The 16,885-nt window shown below is 42.6% G+C and overlaps 1 long non-coding RNA gene across 2 annotated transcripts in view; it reads right to left on the reverse strand.

Annotated features, from left to right (window-relative positions):
- LOC137143071 (uncharacterized) overlaps nt 1–4,907 on the reverse strand; it is a 48,728-nt gene extending 43,821 nt beyond the window's left edge. For both annotated transcript variants that reach the window (XR_010917099.1, XR_010917100.1), the window contains exon 1: nt 4,748–4,907. This is a non-coding gene — a long non-coding RNA (uncharacterized lncRNA). The remainder of the gene's footprint in view (nt 1–4,747) is intronic.
- Nucleotides 4,908–16,885: the final 11,978 nt, after the last annotated feature.

The following is a 16,885-nucleotide window of genomic DNA, read 5'->3' on the forward strand; positions in this document are numbered from 1 at the left end:
ATAGAAGAAGGTGGAGTCTCTGATCCCAACTTTAAGTTCTATAAACTGTTTACTCCACTCCTGTATTCTACAGTCAGACAATTCTTGGGTAACCACAGGCCTTTCCCAAGTGAGCTCAACAATCAGTTCAAAGACCGGGGTTAGCAAAAGGAACTGTCACAGACTGAAAATCACTTGAACACTGTTTTCTCATCTTGACAGACAGCTTACGCCCTATACCACTGACCAAATATGGGCACCTTATGGGTTAGTCACAGGGAGTGGCAGAGGACAGCCTGGGAAGAGTAATAAACCAGCAGACCCACTGCACTACGCTATTCATAAGCATATGGTTCAGAGTCCAGTGAAGTCAATATGAACCTTTCCTTTGACTTCAATGGGCTTTACATCAGGCCCTAAGAAATGTTAATTTAAAGGAGAGTGACACTGGCCATTCCTAACATCAGTAGGAGAAGCAGCAGCAAAAATGAGTGGCTTGTATACCTTTAACTCAGGTTTTGTTGAAGACAAAGTGATGAGGTGATTGCTAGTAAATCCTAATCCCTGGCTCCAAGGGGATTAACAAATCATGAAACAAGATGAGCCAATTGTATAAACAATATTTTTAATGAGTAACTATCCTAGTTTGCCAAACTCTGGAGCCATTTTTGGAGGGAGTTGCTTAAAGAGAAAAAAAAAAACCCACAACAATTCTTCAGAACTGCTGTAATTTTGTACTAACTCTACTTGGTAGTTTCAAATTCAGCCCAGCACATTTTTATCCTGATTTCAGTTTTATTCTGCTGCTGCTTGGGATAAGTTTGTACAATGTCCTAAAGTATTTTTTTTAAATAAATAATCTCCTCCCACATTATTAAAAAAATCTATTTTTTTCCATACCAAATTGGAACTATGATGTAAAATTGCAAAGCACCAGCAATTCGATTACAGTAGAACCTCAAAGTTATGAACACCAGAGTTAACTAACCAGTCAACCACACACCTGCTTTGGAACTGCAAGTATGCAATCAGGCAGCAATAGAGACAAAAAAACGGGGAGGGGGGGAATACAATATAGTACTGTGTTAAACGTAAAGTACTACAAAAATAAAGGGAAAGCATCATTCTTCTTCTGCATAGTAAAGTTTCAAAGCTGTATTAAGTCAATGTTCAGTTGTAAACTTTTGAAAGGACACCGTAATGTTTTGTTCAGAAATATGACCATTCCAGAGTTATGAACAGCCTCCATTCCCAAGGCTTTCATAACTCTGAGGTTCTACTATATATTTAAGAGAGAGAAAATAATCCATAGAATGTGTTTCAAGAAAACAGAAATACTCAGTGCTAAAATATTTTATGGCAAAATTATTTGTTTACCAGGCTTCCAGTTTTGAGCCATCACCCATTGTCCACGCCAACATTTAGAGGAACCTTTTTGATTAAAAAGTACTACTTGTTTTCCATTAGCAAAAATGACAACCTTGGAAAAGATGGAATGGGCTGGTCTCAAACTGTTCAGCTTTTTCCAAACTGAGGCCCTAGCTCTCCATAGCTCTCCAACTGGTAGAACAACCTCCTGAAGCAAATGGGGCTATTCACTGAAACAGGGGTCTATGCTAGCGGATACGCATGTAGGATTGGAGCCTTAGATCATCTGCTTCCCTGCCAGATTGAGTGTGTCTTTTACTATTCAAATATAACTCCACTCTTGAAAATAGGGAACTTCTGTCTCTTGTTGGTACTAAAATCCCAGTCTTGAAAAGTTAGCTCATCAGTGAAAAGGACATATTGCACTTATTTAATGCTTTTCATCCAATGATCTCAAAGCACCTCATCCAAAACCCCAGAAGCCAAGCCAAATCTTTCCATTAACTTCAGTGGGCTTTGACTTGGGTCACTAAGTGAGGAGAGGCATACAGAGCAATACAAACTTGGAAAACAAATTAAAAAGACTACAAATGTTCTTCCTAACAGAGCAGAGTCCTGTACTAAGGGACAAATCCTTTCCCCTCTTATGGAGCCACAGAGGGTCACAGCAGACAGAAGGAGGAGAGGGCAAGATGCTAGGAGTTCACCCAGAGGTCTAAAAGCTTGCACACTGGAGTGAGTTCCAGGGGTGTTCCCCCTGGGCTGCTACAGAGGGGTGACTGCGTGGGAATCGGTGGGTGGATCTACATGGAACATCTTGGGAACCACCCATAATCTTAAACATATTATTAATCATACCACTAGCCTGACTGCCAGATTCTTTGGAAAACTGCTCCAGGAATGTCGTTATGAGGGGGTGTGTGGACAATAGGAGGTTAACTCTAGCTCAGCGTTCCCACCCCATCACATAGGTGCTCAAGGCACGGTAATGAGGCAGGGCTCATAATGGAGAGTTCATGCCCACAGAATTTTCTGTCAGAATGGCATAAAACTTTGTAAGTGTGGCTGGTAGGGAGGCAGAAGGAAAGGATGTGCTGGAGTAAGGAGATCTCCATGCAATGTTATGAGAAGGATTAGGGGACGGCTCAGACTCTCCCACCCCATTGTGACACCCCTTTGTCTTTTTTTATTTTGTTTGCTGGAAATTTTGCATTCTAAGCACCATGAAAAATAAAAGCCTGTGGAAAATTATGGCTAGCCTGATGGACTTTTCTGCTTTTGCTAATCCATCTGGTCAATCACTCTTGCCTGCTTGCTTAAGCTTACCTTCATTGTACCATTTATCCTTCAGCTTCAGGTTAGGTCACATGCCAAATGCTACTCTACCAGCACATAGAGAACATGCAAAAGTATCATCTGAATAATGTGATTTTGAAGACTACACCAAACCTGGAAACAGCTGTTGTATACAGCTGGAAAGTGGAGATTCCCATCTTTCCACTGGTCTATACAATTAGGTATTATCAGCAAGTTTGCAGATGACACTAAGCTAGGGGGAGTGGTAGATACCCTGGAAGGTAGGGATAGGATACAGAGTGACCTAGATAAATTGGAGGAGTGGGCCAAAAGAAATATGACGAGGTTCAACAAGGACAAGTGCAGAGTCCTCCACTTAGGATGGATGCACAGCTACAGACTGGGGACCAACGAGCTAAGCAGCAGTTCTGCAGAAAAGGACCTGGGGGTTACAGTGGATAAGAAGCTGGATACGAGTCAGCAGTGTGCCCTGGTTGCCAAGAAGGCTAATAGCATATTGTGCTGCATTAGTAGGAGCATTGGCAGCAGATCGCGGGAAGTGATTATTCCCCTCTATTCAGCATTGGTGAGGCCACGTTTGGAGTATTGTGTCCAGTTTTGGGCCCCCCACTACAAAAAGGATGTGGACAAGTTGGAGAGAGTCCAGCGGAGGGCAACAAAAATGATTAGAGGGCTGGAGCACAAGACTTAGAGGAGAGGCTGATGGAACTAGGCTTGTTTAGTCTACAAAAAAGAAGAATGAGAGGAGATTTGATAGCAGCCTTTAAGTACCTGAAAAGGGGTTCCAGGGAGGATGGAGCTAGGCTGTTCTCAATGGTAGTAGATGAGAAAACAAGGAGCAATGGTCTCAAGTTGCAGTGGGAGAGGTCTAGGTTGGATATTAGGGAAAGAATTTTCACTAGGAGGGTGGTGAAGCACTGGAATGGGTTACCTAGGGAGGTGGTGGAATCTCCATCCTTAGAGGTTTTTAAGCTGTGGCTTTACAAAGCCCTGGCTGGGATGATTTAGCTGAAATTAGTCCTGCTTTGAGCATGGGGTTGGACTAGATGACCTCCTGAGGTCCCTTCAAACTCTAATATTCTATGATTCTGTGATTATCCTACATGGTTCATAAAGATACTGTACTTGTAAGTGTCACTAGTCCCTCCGACCAGACAATTAAAAAAAAACCTTGCCATTGCATGAAATTGATTAGATAGCTCAGGAAGCTTGCACCATCCCAAGCATCCTTTGACCATCTTTTCCCACATTAGAAGCATAGGACTAGGGCACCTCGCTCTAAAACTGGACCAAGTCCATGGAATATTCATATTATCTTGAAATAATTGTGCAGGACTTTGGGGATTATGAGTGAACCTATTAAACTGCAATTGTTAATGGCATCCAGCAATTAACCACATCTTTTTATAAGTGCCTCGTTAGCCTGGTGCAATGAAGCTGCTGCTTTTACAGCCTAAACTGTGGTCTCTGCCAGGTGCCATGTAAACCCTTTCCCTACCTGAGTAACTTTATAGGCACAATTCAAATGACCAGTTCATGGTTGCACCTTTCTCACTGTTGCCCCTAGGGCCTAAACACTGAAGAGCTTCCCCCCCACCCAATTTCTGCAGGGTTCACACCAGAATGTCAGATCATTCTCTGTGCCTTGCCAAGGACCTGCTCTGACCTGTGTCTTTGCAAAGCTCATCCCTTCCCCTCTCCTCCCTCCTGTGTTAAGGAGGTATTGTGCACCGAGGCCCTCGGAAATCTGCAGGGGTGGTTGGGATCTGGTAGAGAGGAGGAGGAGGAGGAGGGGGAGTGACACCGAACCCCAGCACAGAGAAAGTATGGTCAGAGGTCAAGTGCAGCCTGGTTCCTTTCTTTCCCTGCCAATGGCATTGAGGCCATCCTGGCCTGGAGATGCCTCCTACCATTACCTGTCCTTCCACACAGACGGCAGCAGCAGCAGCAGCCTGGTAGGGTGGCCTCCTGCACATGCCCCTGGCCATGGGGGCTGAGGGGCACAGCGGAGGCACTGGGCTCAGCCCTCTCCGGACAGTTCAAGCTACATGCCAAAGGTGGGAGAGGAATGGAGGGGCACTACCTGAGGAGCAAAGGGTGTTCAGAGCTACCCCCAGGCACGCAGAAACCTGGGAGGTCTAAGTGCAGTGTGGCTGGTCTCCAAGGCTGGCTCACAGGATGCGTCTCCATAGAGCAGCAATCAGCTTGCCCTGCTCCAGCAGCGTCTCCCCGAGGGTCTGAGAGCTCTTTACAAGCAGCGGTGCACCACTGGGAGGGAGGTGGGGATCACCCATTATGGAGATGGAGAGGCATTGCATTTAACCGCAGGCAGCTGTGCGGGGATTTGTGTGTGTGCAGGGACTGCACCTGCAGCCCAGAGAACTGGGCCCAGCTGCCTTGTCCAAGCTCACTAAGTTCATTATAGAGCCAGGAATAAAGCCTGGGGGGCTGGGAGTCTTCAGCCAAAGGTGGGGCTGGTTACGGGACTGGGAGCTGGCTGCGAGCTAGGAGGTGCTGGGAAGCTGCTTTGCATTGCACTGAAGAAGGTGCAGCGATTGACTGTGAGGCCACATGGCTTGCCCCCCACGCATTGCCTCCACTGCCAGGGTTCACACCAGAACCTTTAAATTGTTTCCCCCCAACTATCAACAGTTATGCATCATGTCTACTTGGACCTTAGTGACAAGGTGTTAGGATTCTTTCCCTCTCCCAAATACAGTTCAGTGCCCCCAAATTATTACAGTGCTAAGCTGATTTTCCTTTGCTAGAGACAATCTTAAGTGGCCAACAGCCTCCCAAAACAATTCCAAAAGTTCTTCCAAGCTTCAGTTTTTGCTGGGCCCACAAACAAACAACTCATCTCCATAACAAACAATTGGTTTTTAACCTCTTTTACTCATTACTACCCTCTGCACAACCTACCAGGGATCTCAAAAGTCAAAATATGCTCATGAACAAAACAGCCCATTGGCAGACACTTATCTGTGTATATTCTTCTTTCATTGAAACTGAAAACCAGGCACGTGAAAACTTGCCAGATGGACTGGCAGTAAACAATAAACAGACAGAAATCTGCTTTTTCCATTAGATAGCCACTATTCTTAATTATGTCTACTCTGATTATGGAGCGCAAAGAGGCAAAAGAATTCACATCATCACGGATATGTGGTCTGACAGTGGATTACGTGACAATCTCTGCACATGGAGTAACGTTCCAGTCTGATAACTTTGGCCTGTCTCCACTCCAAATGTCATCAGGAAACTTGTCTGACTCTATGATTTGTTAAAGGTGTTAACAAATCTTACCTTGCTGTCAACCAACAGTATGAGATTTGTAGCCTTAATATGAAAGGCACTTGTCCTTTGACTTTGTGTCATTGCTGTAGCATAGGAAAGGAATAAGAAATCCCTTATAACATCTGTATGCATCTTGTGCATTCCAAAAACACACACTACAGAAATTCTGAAGTAATCTGAAGAAAACAGCTTTCCCAATCACCATCTGAAGCATGATGTTGCAGTTTCTTTGCACTCTTTGCTTTCAGTATTTTTCGAGGTTTCTAACTATAGCAATTTATAATGCCTTGTGCATGGCATGCACAAGCTCAGTCAGATAGGCATTTTTCCTCAATGGAAATTGTTGAACTGTGCTGATAAGAGTGTCTTAAGTGTTTTTAATTGTTTGATCCAAATGTTTAAGCTAGGATCAACGTGGAAAATTCTTCATTTTAAAACAAAACAAAAAACCACAGATCTCTATAAAAGTGTGCTCAGCAAATGGAGTTCTAATTCCTTTAATCTTTCTGTTCAAGAACAGGTATAGCTCACAGATGGCAGGGAATGCAAAAGCAATCAGTGAAATAGCCACATTACCAAGACTAGCAGGAACAACAAAATATTAGCTTGCTTGCTAATGTTGCTTGCTCTATTCTGTATCACTGCCAGTTAGCACTGCTAATAGAGTTAGGGATCAGACCTAGGCAAAACCAGGCATTGTTTCAATTCAAAAGCAGGGATAGGTCCCATTTTATGGAAGCTTTGGTAAATGCTTCCAGTTTTGGCTTCCCTCTTTCTGTGGACACTTCAGGCTTTCACTCATTGCCAAGAATGGGGCAGGAACAGGTTTTAAGGTGTGTAAGCCCTTCCACAATGAAAAGTTTATAAGTCAAGGAATATCCTTAAACATAAACTAGAACTGAGAATTTGGCTGTGGTTAGTGCATCAAAAACGGTGTTCACTAACTAAATTATCAGCCACTCCGTATGTACTTACAGTGTATTTCTAATGCGGTTGGTAAGTGAATCATATTCTGCCCTTGCACATATACGACCAGGGCCCAAGCATAATTTTTCGGGCCCAGTACAAACTTTTAACATGGGCCCCCTCCTGTAATGGGGTAATGGGCCCCCCAGGGCCTCTGGGCCCCGGTAAAGTGTATCCTTCCCCCCCACCCATGTGGGGGCCCTGTTTATGACCCCCACTGACTTTAAGGGAAGGGATGTGTACATATAACAGCAAACTTTGGCTCATTATTGTTTGGAGGAACCATTATGTTGGTCTTTCCTGCTACTTTTGAAGTCATAAGGCCATGTCTATATGGGGACACCCAAGAAACTTAAGATGAAGCAACTAAAGGTGTGAAATTAAGGCTAATTAAATATTAAATTAAAATAAAAATTAAATATAGATGCTCTCATTCATAGTGACCTTTTGTCTGCCACTGATTTTAATAAGACATTAATTTTTAATTATCTCTTTATATGTACTTTCCATGAACCCTGAGACTTTTGCCAATGCTGTATCATTGCTACAGCTTGTGTCAACAGTTATATTAAACCAAAGTAGAATTTAAGCGATTGTTTTGTTAGTTGAAGGGCTTGACATGGCAAACAGGAATAATTGTTTTTATCCACTAGTGAAAAACAGATTAAAACACCAGGTTTAAAGGAAAATAAGGATTATGTAACACGGCAAACAAGGAAGAGGAGATTTGCACATTACTTGCTTTACACATTTATAGCAGAATTAATTTGACAAAAGAGCATTTTACCATACGGAATCCTGGAATACATCTAGGCTTTCTCCATATGCAAAAACAATAAATCAGTAGCTCTTAGTGACATTTTAAACCAAATAAATAAATCGAACTGGCTGCGTGCCCTATTTGATTGCACTGACATAAACTGGCAAAAACATAGCCCATATGGGTTTCATCTATTTCCAAAGATTTGTTCTAATATAGAGTAGGCATGATTACTAAACACATCTCATGCTTCTTAAATTTGGCAGCCAAGCTGCAAAGTAGAGACTAGATTCTGAAAATGCTGATGATTTGCATTACTGTAAATGAGATCAGGTTCTTCCCAACACGCTAGATGAGAAATTTGATAGGACTTCACAATATAGTATAATATAGGGTTTAATAAGAACAATAAGCAACTCATGTTTATATAGAAGAAAATACAGGCTTTCCTCTCCCCCCCCCTCCCCAACACGAGGGTATTAGGTTGCATGTAGGAAGAGCTGTAGAAATTATAAACAAAATAATATATTATCTAACTGGTATTCTCTCTCTCTTTGTAAGCTGTTGGATGTGTCAGTTTTCTTCCCACTATCCCCAGTGGTGATGGCGTTGTCTGTTTCTTACATTTCATTCTGCTTATTGTAAATTTTCCTTGTCTATTCATCACAGCAATCAATGATTGCTCACCTAAACTTACCAAGAAGAAGACTCTTTCTTCACCTCTGCTAACTTGGCTTGATCTGGTAGGAGAAGCTGAAATTTCTTTCATTTCCTGTCCTTAATATCGTGCCATTGGTTTAAAGTATAAAGGCAAGGCTCACTGGTAAGTTTCTCCCCTTTCCACTGGAAATTGAATGCATCATTCTAACAACTGAGCCACTAACCATGTTTTAGATCTTTGATTACTAATAAGATTCAGTGGTGTTAACCAGTGATTTCGTACATGTATAAGCCTAAAATGCATGCCACATTTAAAAGAACTCACTCATGAATTGCAGAAAACTCTGTGATCATAGTAAAATGCAGAGTCAGTGTGTGTTTATTACAGGCACTGCTGGTAGCTCACCCATTATTAAGGTTGCCCTGCACTTCCCCTTAAAAGATCCTGGCTTCAGTTGCTTATAACTTTGCCAAAATTTTACCATTTGGACTGAAATTTTCTATTCAGGGTGTACGTCTCAGGCTGAATTTATATAGTTATATATTTACTGGAAAGTTTCAGTCATAACAGTTCAGCCAGTGCAGAAAACGAGACTAGTAAAAAAAAAATACATTGTTTTGTCCATGTTAAAAATTCTGGTGACTTTTTTTGCTTGTCTGTTTGTTTTGAAAAACTTTACTACCACTATGTTATGAAAGAGAGACTTGAAGTTTGGTAGAGGGGTGGTCTTTGTGTCAGAGGAGCATCTTTGCCATCTCTGTGAAAATCTGCCCAAATTTGACCATGTTATAAGCCTCTGAAAAATCACAGATCACATGTAGTCCATGGAGACTTGCTAGATCTTCAGAACTAAAAATGCTGAAGATACTATCTGTAGTGAGCCTGCTCCAGTCTGGGGTTAAGCAGGACTTCATTTGAAACTGCGGCTCTGGGCTGCTGTGGGCAGTGCCCAAACCAGACCCCAGATCCGGGAGTGAGAAGCCCATCTCTCCTGTGTCCTCAGTGCCCCCTGCTGGCAGTAGCATGGAGGAAGAACCTGCCTGATTCTAGTATAGACACTACAAAAGCCAGACTGGGGTCTGGGGAGTAAATTGGGACAGGGAGCTGAGAAAAACACAAGACTTAGACTGGAGGTTGGCAGGGGGTGGATAGGAAAATAGGGATTGGGAGTTAAAATTTGAGGGGTGGTTGGGATTGCTGAAGAAGACGACTAGGAGCTGAAGCAGGCAGAAGATACATAAATTTTAAGAACAGAAGGGACCATTAGATCATCTAAAATGACCTCAAAGATGACTGGGAGTTGGAGTGGAGAGGGCAGTGGCTGGGTTTGGACTTGGAGCCAGCGGATGGTGGTGGTGCGGGAGGCAGATTAAGATTGGATGAGGAGCCAATGCGGGAGACTGAAAACTAGTGGGGCAGGAGGAAGGAGGTGGGAGTGAGAAGAAATGGCTCTGATGAAGAAGCCAGAACTGTGGACAACTGGGACTAGCTGAATATAGACACAGAGACAAAGAGCCCGAGAGAGTTGGGGGAGGAGATTGGATAAAGAACCCAAGGAAGGATAGAGGGAACATATATAAGGGGGTACTGAAGGCCAGTGGAAGTAGGAAGAATGGGGGGGGGACTTGGAATGACTGGGCAAGGAGGCTGAGAGCAAGAGGTGGGTTAGATAGGTTGGGTGTGGAGAAGGGATGCGAAGTTAAGTTTCCTACATTGCCTGAGAACGCCCTAACCACTGGAATATGGGCTAGACCAGTGTTTTCCAACCGACGTGCTGCGGCACTCCGCTGTGGCATCAGGCCTGAGCAGGTGTGCCGTGGAATTTTTTGGAAAAAAAAAAAAAACTACTTGAAGAGTTCTGAATTGGATCGTGAATATTCATGAGTTCATTTGGAGACTATATGGTGGTGTGCCTCAAAATAATGAAAGGTATCAAGGTGTGCCCTGGCAGAGAAAGGTTTGGGAACCACTGGGATAGACTGACGTAGGTCTTTTTTAATCTGTCTTGTTGAAGCTGCTTCATTTTTTTCTAACTAGGCATAGGAGCAGGGACTTGTACTTGGGTGTTCCATGTTCTAGGGGAGCCTTACCCACCAGGCTAAATAGCCACTCTCACTTTCTTTCCTTGGCCCAATAATTTTTCATTATCATCATGAACTACTACGACTTGCCACTATGAAGGACAATGATCTGGTTATCTATCAGCTGGGAACTGGATGATCTATGTAGCCTACTGAACAGTTATCATCAAATAGTACTTACTTTGGTCCAGAAATCCAAACTCCCTGTCTTGAAAGATATGTGCTTAACCATATTTTCTAAGGTGATGAACCAAAATGGAGAGAAATCATGTCTAAGCAATTTTCACAGACCTACTGAAACACATTTATTGCAGTTTGGGATTTTTCACAGGTGTTATCCAGAGTAAAAAAACCAACCCATACAGAGTAAAAATGCTTCAAAACTAAAGCGTCTACATGGCTGCAAATGAGCCATTTTGTCAAGAGATGCAATGCTGCAAATGCCGTGATATGGGACAGCTCTCATGAGATAATGCAGGCTGCTCAGGAATTTTCCCAGAGCTGCCAACAGTTTCCATTTTTCCACAGTTTCCACAGCTTCACTGTGCTGTATGAGCAGGAGAGAAGCTCCAAGGGCAGAGTAAAGCTGCCTGCTCCTTGAGCTTGTAACAGGAGCAGCAGCCTCATCCCTTCACCCTAAAGGGAGAAAATCCAGAGACTCCAAGAAGATGACTGGAGACTTTACTATTGCCCCTCTATTTTACATGGTAGCAAAATATTATACGGTGTGGGTAGCAGTACAAAACATTGAACCAGATTAAGATCTCCAGCAATCTCTGTTCAGGTTCTGAAATATTCTGTATAATCCAATGAAGCCTCCGTGCTTATCTAAATATCCCCTTCATTGAATCTTGAGTGAGAAAATGATGCTACATATTCACTAAAACTTTGTTTGAAAGATTTATTGCTGAAGATGAATAGTTCAAGGCAAATCCCTTGCAGGTAGCTGGGTTCATCTCTACTATTGTCTTTTTACAGCTTTAGTATAAAGCTTGAATATCCGGGTTTGCTGGAGCCTCTTTTATTGAGCACATGTACACTAAATGTAAGGCTTCTGAATATGAAAATTTGCTAGTGCATAATCTGTACAGCTTTAGCAAACTTTTCACAAATGATCATCTTACCTCTTCACCACATAGAGCCAAATAGGATGCTGCCGGCATGCATCCTCTGATGAGCATCTGTTTTCCAGCTGTGTTCAGAGGGTTTGATAACATGTTATAAAATTCCAAGAGCCTGAGTAGCAGCTGTTCCTGAGCAATTTCATATATTTGGTCTGGAAGGAGAGGAGTTCAGATTAAGAGGTATAAGCAACGTCCAGTTATACCAGCCAATAATAAAAATCAGATTTTTAAAAAGTGAGTGTCATTTCTGGATCCCAAAAATGTTACTTTAAGCCTTTTTTTCTGCAGAGAGCAAAACAAAAGGAAGCTTCCATTGCTGTATATAGCTCAATGCTGTATATAGTAGAGGAATTGAAGTATGAAGTCATTAAAATGGAGCAGAGCGCATCCCCTCTTGGTGACTCCCGTATGTTGACTCAAATAGTTGGAATTTCGTTTAATAAATTTGAATGTGGTATTCAATATGATATTCTAGACCAGGGGTTCTCAAACTTTTTTTGCTAGGACCCCCTTTGAAAATATTTCAGGCTGTGACGACCCCCCCCCAAAATGTTATGACTCCCCCATACCAGGCCACCCTTACTTCTGCACAGCTGCTGGAGGCGGCGTTGTCTTCAGAGCTGGGCACCCAGCCGGTAGCCACTGCTCTCTGGCCACCCAGCTCAGAAGGGCTCAGGCAGTCAGCTCCACCCAATGACTGACAGTTTGTGACTCCCCCACCCCATAATAACCTTGTGACCTCCTGAGGGGTCGTGACGCACAATTTGAGAACCCCTGTTCTAGACAAACAAGAATGCAAGTGTATCCTCTGCCTATATCATTTTCATTCCAAAAAGTTCCAGCCCTGCTTTTCAGAAAGGAAAATGATTACAATAGGATTTAGGGAAATTTGGAGCCAAGATAATATAATAATACCTAGTGCTTTTCATCAGTAGATTTCAAAGCTCTTTATCAAGGGGGCTAATATCCTTATCCTCATTTTCCAGAGGGGAAACTGAGGCATGGAGACCCAAGATCACCCAGCAGACCACTAGTAGAGCTGGGAACAGAACCCAGGCCTCCAGAGACCCAGTGAAACACTCTGCTCTATAGAATGTTGCATTAGGATGTTTTGATAGAAAGCCCTTATGCTCAATCCTCTCCTCTCCTCTGCATTAGGGAGTAGGAAGAAGATGATGTAAATAGGGGTCTCGTTATTTAGCACAAACTGCAGGGCAGCATAATTGCATAAGGCTGTACTAGGAATTGTATGTGACTAATGGGCAAGTTCATGCACCACACTCCAGTTCCTGGTTACCCAAGTCAGGTAGAACACATGCTGCCATCAGCAGTCCTACTGACGTCACTGGGAGTTCGGACCCTAATCTCCTTAAGTGCTTATGTAAATCCAAATTGGCCCCAGTTTGAATCCTTAGGCACCTAAATACCTTTGTAAATCTAGTATTAGCTACTGCAGTGAGGACTGTGACAAAATAAAATGCCTAAAAACACAAACACAATGGTCCTTTCACCTGATGGGTTTTTAATTTATTTAAAGCTATGTATGGTGCCAAGGTACTGTGATGGAATTAAAAATATCAAACAGCTAGAACTGCTAGAATAGAATGACTTTAGTAGAGCTGTACTTTGTACATAGGATGGAGATGCACAGCTAACGTACCCTGAGTATTGTGGCAAAGCACCCCAGTCACCAGGTGATGGCCATCTCCTCTGGCGGAACAGGCCTGGGGTATAACTACTCCACCCTGAACATGTCCTTGGCTTCTCCCCTCAGTACCTCCCCATTAGCATGTGCGGGGAGAGCCTTGGCTTGGGCCTGTGGAATGCCCCTCCATCTCCCCAGGAGAAGGTGAGTCAATCAGTCAGTCAGTCTATCTCGCCCAGACCCCAGGGAGTACCTTTTCTCTGGCTCCTCCACTGCAGCTGTAGACCAGACCGTGTCACCCTGGGGTCAAAGCGGTATCAGCCTTTTCCTCCCAAGCTGGTGTCTGGGTCTTTTCTTCTGCAGCTCCCCTTCTGGGGAGGGGTATGATCTCCTATTATGGGGAAGTCTCTCCTCCTGCTGCCACAAGCTTGTGTCTTTCTCCTGGCACCACTCCCACCCCAGCCCTCTAGTGGCCTGGAGTAGCCTTTGGGTTCAGATGTTTCTAATTAACCTGCAGTAACCTCTTCCCAGCTTGCAGGGAAAAGAGCCTTTAGCATCCTAGAGCTGACATATCTGCCCTCAAGAACCTTTTTATAGCCCTCCGGCCTGACTTTATCGCAGTACTTAATAGCACTGAACTATAAATGAAAGCTCTCTTGCGTGCACACTCCTAAAAGCCACAGAATAAACTATGTCCTTTCAATTATGGGAAGTTAAGAAAGCATGACCTCTGTTTGTAATAACCAGATAAAAAAGTTAGATATGCAGCTCAAGGATGCTCCACCTTGCCACTACATGACTTGTGAACACTGAAGAAGAAAATACCCTATGTATTGTTTTAAATATAAAAGTGTCTTAGAAGTAAGGTAAGGCTGAGGTAATATCTTATATTGGACCAACTTCTGCTGGTGAGAGATCTGAGGAAGAGCTCTGTGCAACTCGAAAACTTCTCTCTCTCTCTCTCTCTCACACACCAGAAAAATTTAGTCCAACAAAAGATAATATCTCACTCACCTTGTCTCTCTAATATCCTGGGACTGACATGGCTACAACAACCCTGCGTACTGGAAGGAATACGTCGATAGACGTTTTCCATTCGGTGGTGGCTTTCTATGGCTAGGTGTGCCTCTGCGGCACCCCTTCATGGCCAGTCAGGACATGACTCACCCTGCTGCAGTTCTCTGCTGATAGGTCATGTCACTTGCGAGGTCCAACGTAGTGGTGCTTTAGCCCTCCAGGCAAGGAACGTACCAGTCTTACCCCTTCGGGAATGATAAGGTCCAAAAGAAATAAGGAAAAAGAAACCATAACTCAAAAAAAGGTTGCCCAAAAAACCTTTAGTAGGACCCTGCCCTTCTATTCAGGGCTTGCCCACAAGGAGTGTATATTGCAGATGATCTCCTATTAACTTTCTCATTGCCAAAGTGGGGTCGCTCTGCTGTATCACACTTCCTTTCAGTTCTCCTTTTGTTTGTCAGGTTCTTTGCCCTCCCAGTAGACAGCAATGAACATTTACCACTTTTCCAGCCATCCAGAAAGCTCCATTTTCAATCAGACCTGCATTGTTGGCACAGTGGAAAGGTACTTTCATTAATCTTAACAAAAATTTAAATCATCTACACATCAACGAGTGTAGTGTAGTAGGCACTTCTGACTGAAAAAGAGGAAAGATTTGACGTGAAATAACATTAATGATATGAACAAAGCAAAATATAACTACATTATTGCAGACACCTGAGGTGAAAAGTTTTGGCATCGTTATTTGCTTCATACAGTCACAGTACATTTGGATTTTAAATGTGTTAAAATGAGTTAGATTTTGCACAATCTTTCTGGGTGAGTGCTCCTCCACTCCAACCCCCTCTGGCATGGCCTTAGTTGTGGCTGAACCCCATGTGCCTTGCATGCTCCCTTCCTTCCTTCCCTTCCTGCCCTCTCCTTTCAATGCCTCCTCTCCCTTTCTTTTGTCTGTTTTTGTTTTTTTGTTTTTTTTCTTCTGTTTGGTTTATCTCCTCCCAAGGGAACCTCACTCAAAGAAATAAATAAAAATCATGGAACTAACATGAAATCTTCAGTCCATTGTTCTGTTTTCTCTTTGGTGTGTTGCACCCTTTTCCCCTACCCTGTGTATTTAGGGTGTAAAGTTTCTACTACTCTATTTGTACAGTGCCTAGCACAATGGGCCTTGTTCTTAGTCAGTCCCCAGGAACTTCATAAATAATAATAATAAATCCCTTTCATCCCATCCCACTCATTGCTAGGAGCTCTCTCTATGGAGACAGGTGGGTAAAATAAAAAAAAAATTCCTTAAGTCTCTGATACAATATAGATATAACCTTATAGCCTTATAGATAGAACTGTGATGGAAGTATTAGATATACCATAGATGATAACTAGCTTGAGGTCTAAGGTAAGGCTACACTATGATGAAACCTAGGTTACATACATTTACAATATGTTTTTCAACTTTCTGAGCCTTATTAAAAAAGTAGGGACAAAAATCACTATTGCTCCACTTTGTGTCAGTAGATCTGAGACTCTGTGGTTTGCTTGCTACTACTTGAAGTAGAGCCATCATATTTGTCTGGAAAAAGAAAAACAAATGTCAAAAACTTTATGTCTTCTATACTTGAATCCATGGTGAGCAATTAAGATTTAAATTAAGCAGATGATACATGCTCAGGAAAGGAAAGACTTGTGGTCTATTGGAGAAAGTAATCAGCAGCAGCTTCACACTGGGAAATGATTTTGGGCTCAGACAGCCAATAGCAGAGCACAAGAGAGGATTTCTCAGCTAATTTGGTAGAGTAGAATTCAGTTAATCCTTCAGATAAAAAAGGTAATTAACACACAATGTAACTGTAAGGAACTCGACTGCTAGTGTGTGTTTATCTTGGTAACTATAAATGAGGGCTATGTATTAGATATAGATATGTAGGCCTCAGGAGATTATTACTGGAGGATTTCACTGTGGTATAATATACTTTGCTTGGCAATGATAAACTGTTTTAATTTATATTGTATAATTAAATATACCCCTTACCTGTGAGCAATGATGAGACAACAATTCTGGATTTCTATGTTCAGTCTTTGGAAGATACTACATGAAAAAAACACACCAGTATGTGGCGGAGGGCAGGCACTCAAACTATTACAACACTTAGCTTTAAGGAAGCAAAGATTGTGTGTGTTTGTGTGTGGTGGAAAGAGGGGATGTTTTTATGTTTAAATTATTCTTTGTTCCTGCCATTTACTGCTCCTTGTTTTCCTATCAGCCACTTTAAAGGTTGTAGTGCAATAGGTTCATTCTATTCAGTTCAGCTGTAACAGGAAATGTTACATGTGCTAAAGCCCTCTGCAGAGCAGCAGGACATAGATGAGACCAGAGGTTGTTTCTTTAAGCACTTTGAACTTGGTGGATTTTTTATTAGAGCAGATAAGAGAGGGGTGAAAGTGTTCAGAAAAGCCTGTTTTCACTCAATGATTCCATAGCTGTTCTAGACAAGGGATTTATGGCTCTTGTATTGGAACAATGAGTTTGCCCCATCACATTTCAATCTGCACGTGATCGTGGTTACAAGATAAATAGATATGGGACCCAATACTGCCCTCATTTATACCCAGAAAACCTTATTAACTTCAATAAGATTGCCAAGGTGTACGTGAGTATAGAATTTGACTCCTCAA

Source organism: Emydura macquarii, unplaced genomic scaffold (assembly GCF_026122565.2).
Source record: "Emydura macquarii macquarii isolate MOO-44397 ecotype Brisbane River unplaced genomic scaffold, CSIRO-AGI_Emac_v2 contig_3295, whole genome shotgun sequence".
In the NCBI taxonomy this organism is placed as follows: Eukaryota; Metazoa; Chordata; order Testudines; family Chelidae; genus Emydura; species Emydura macquarii.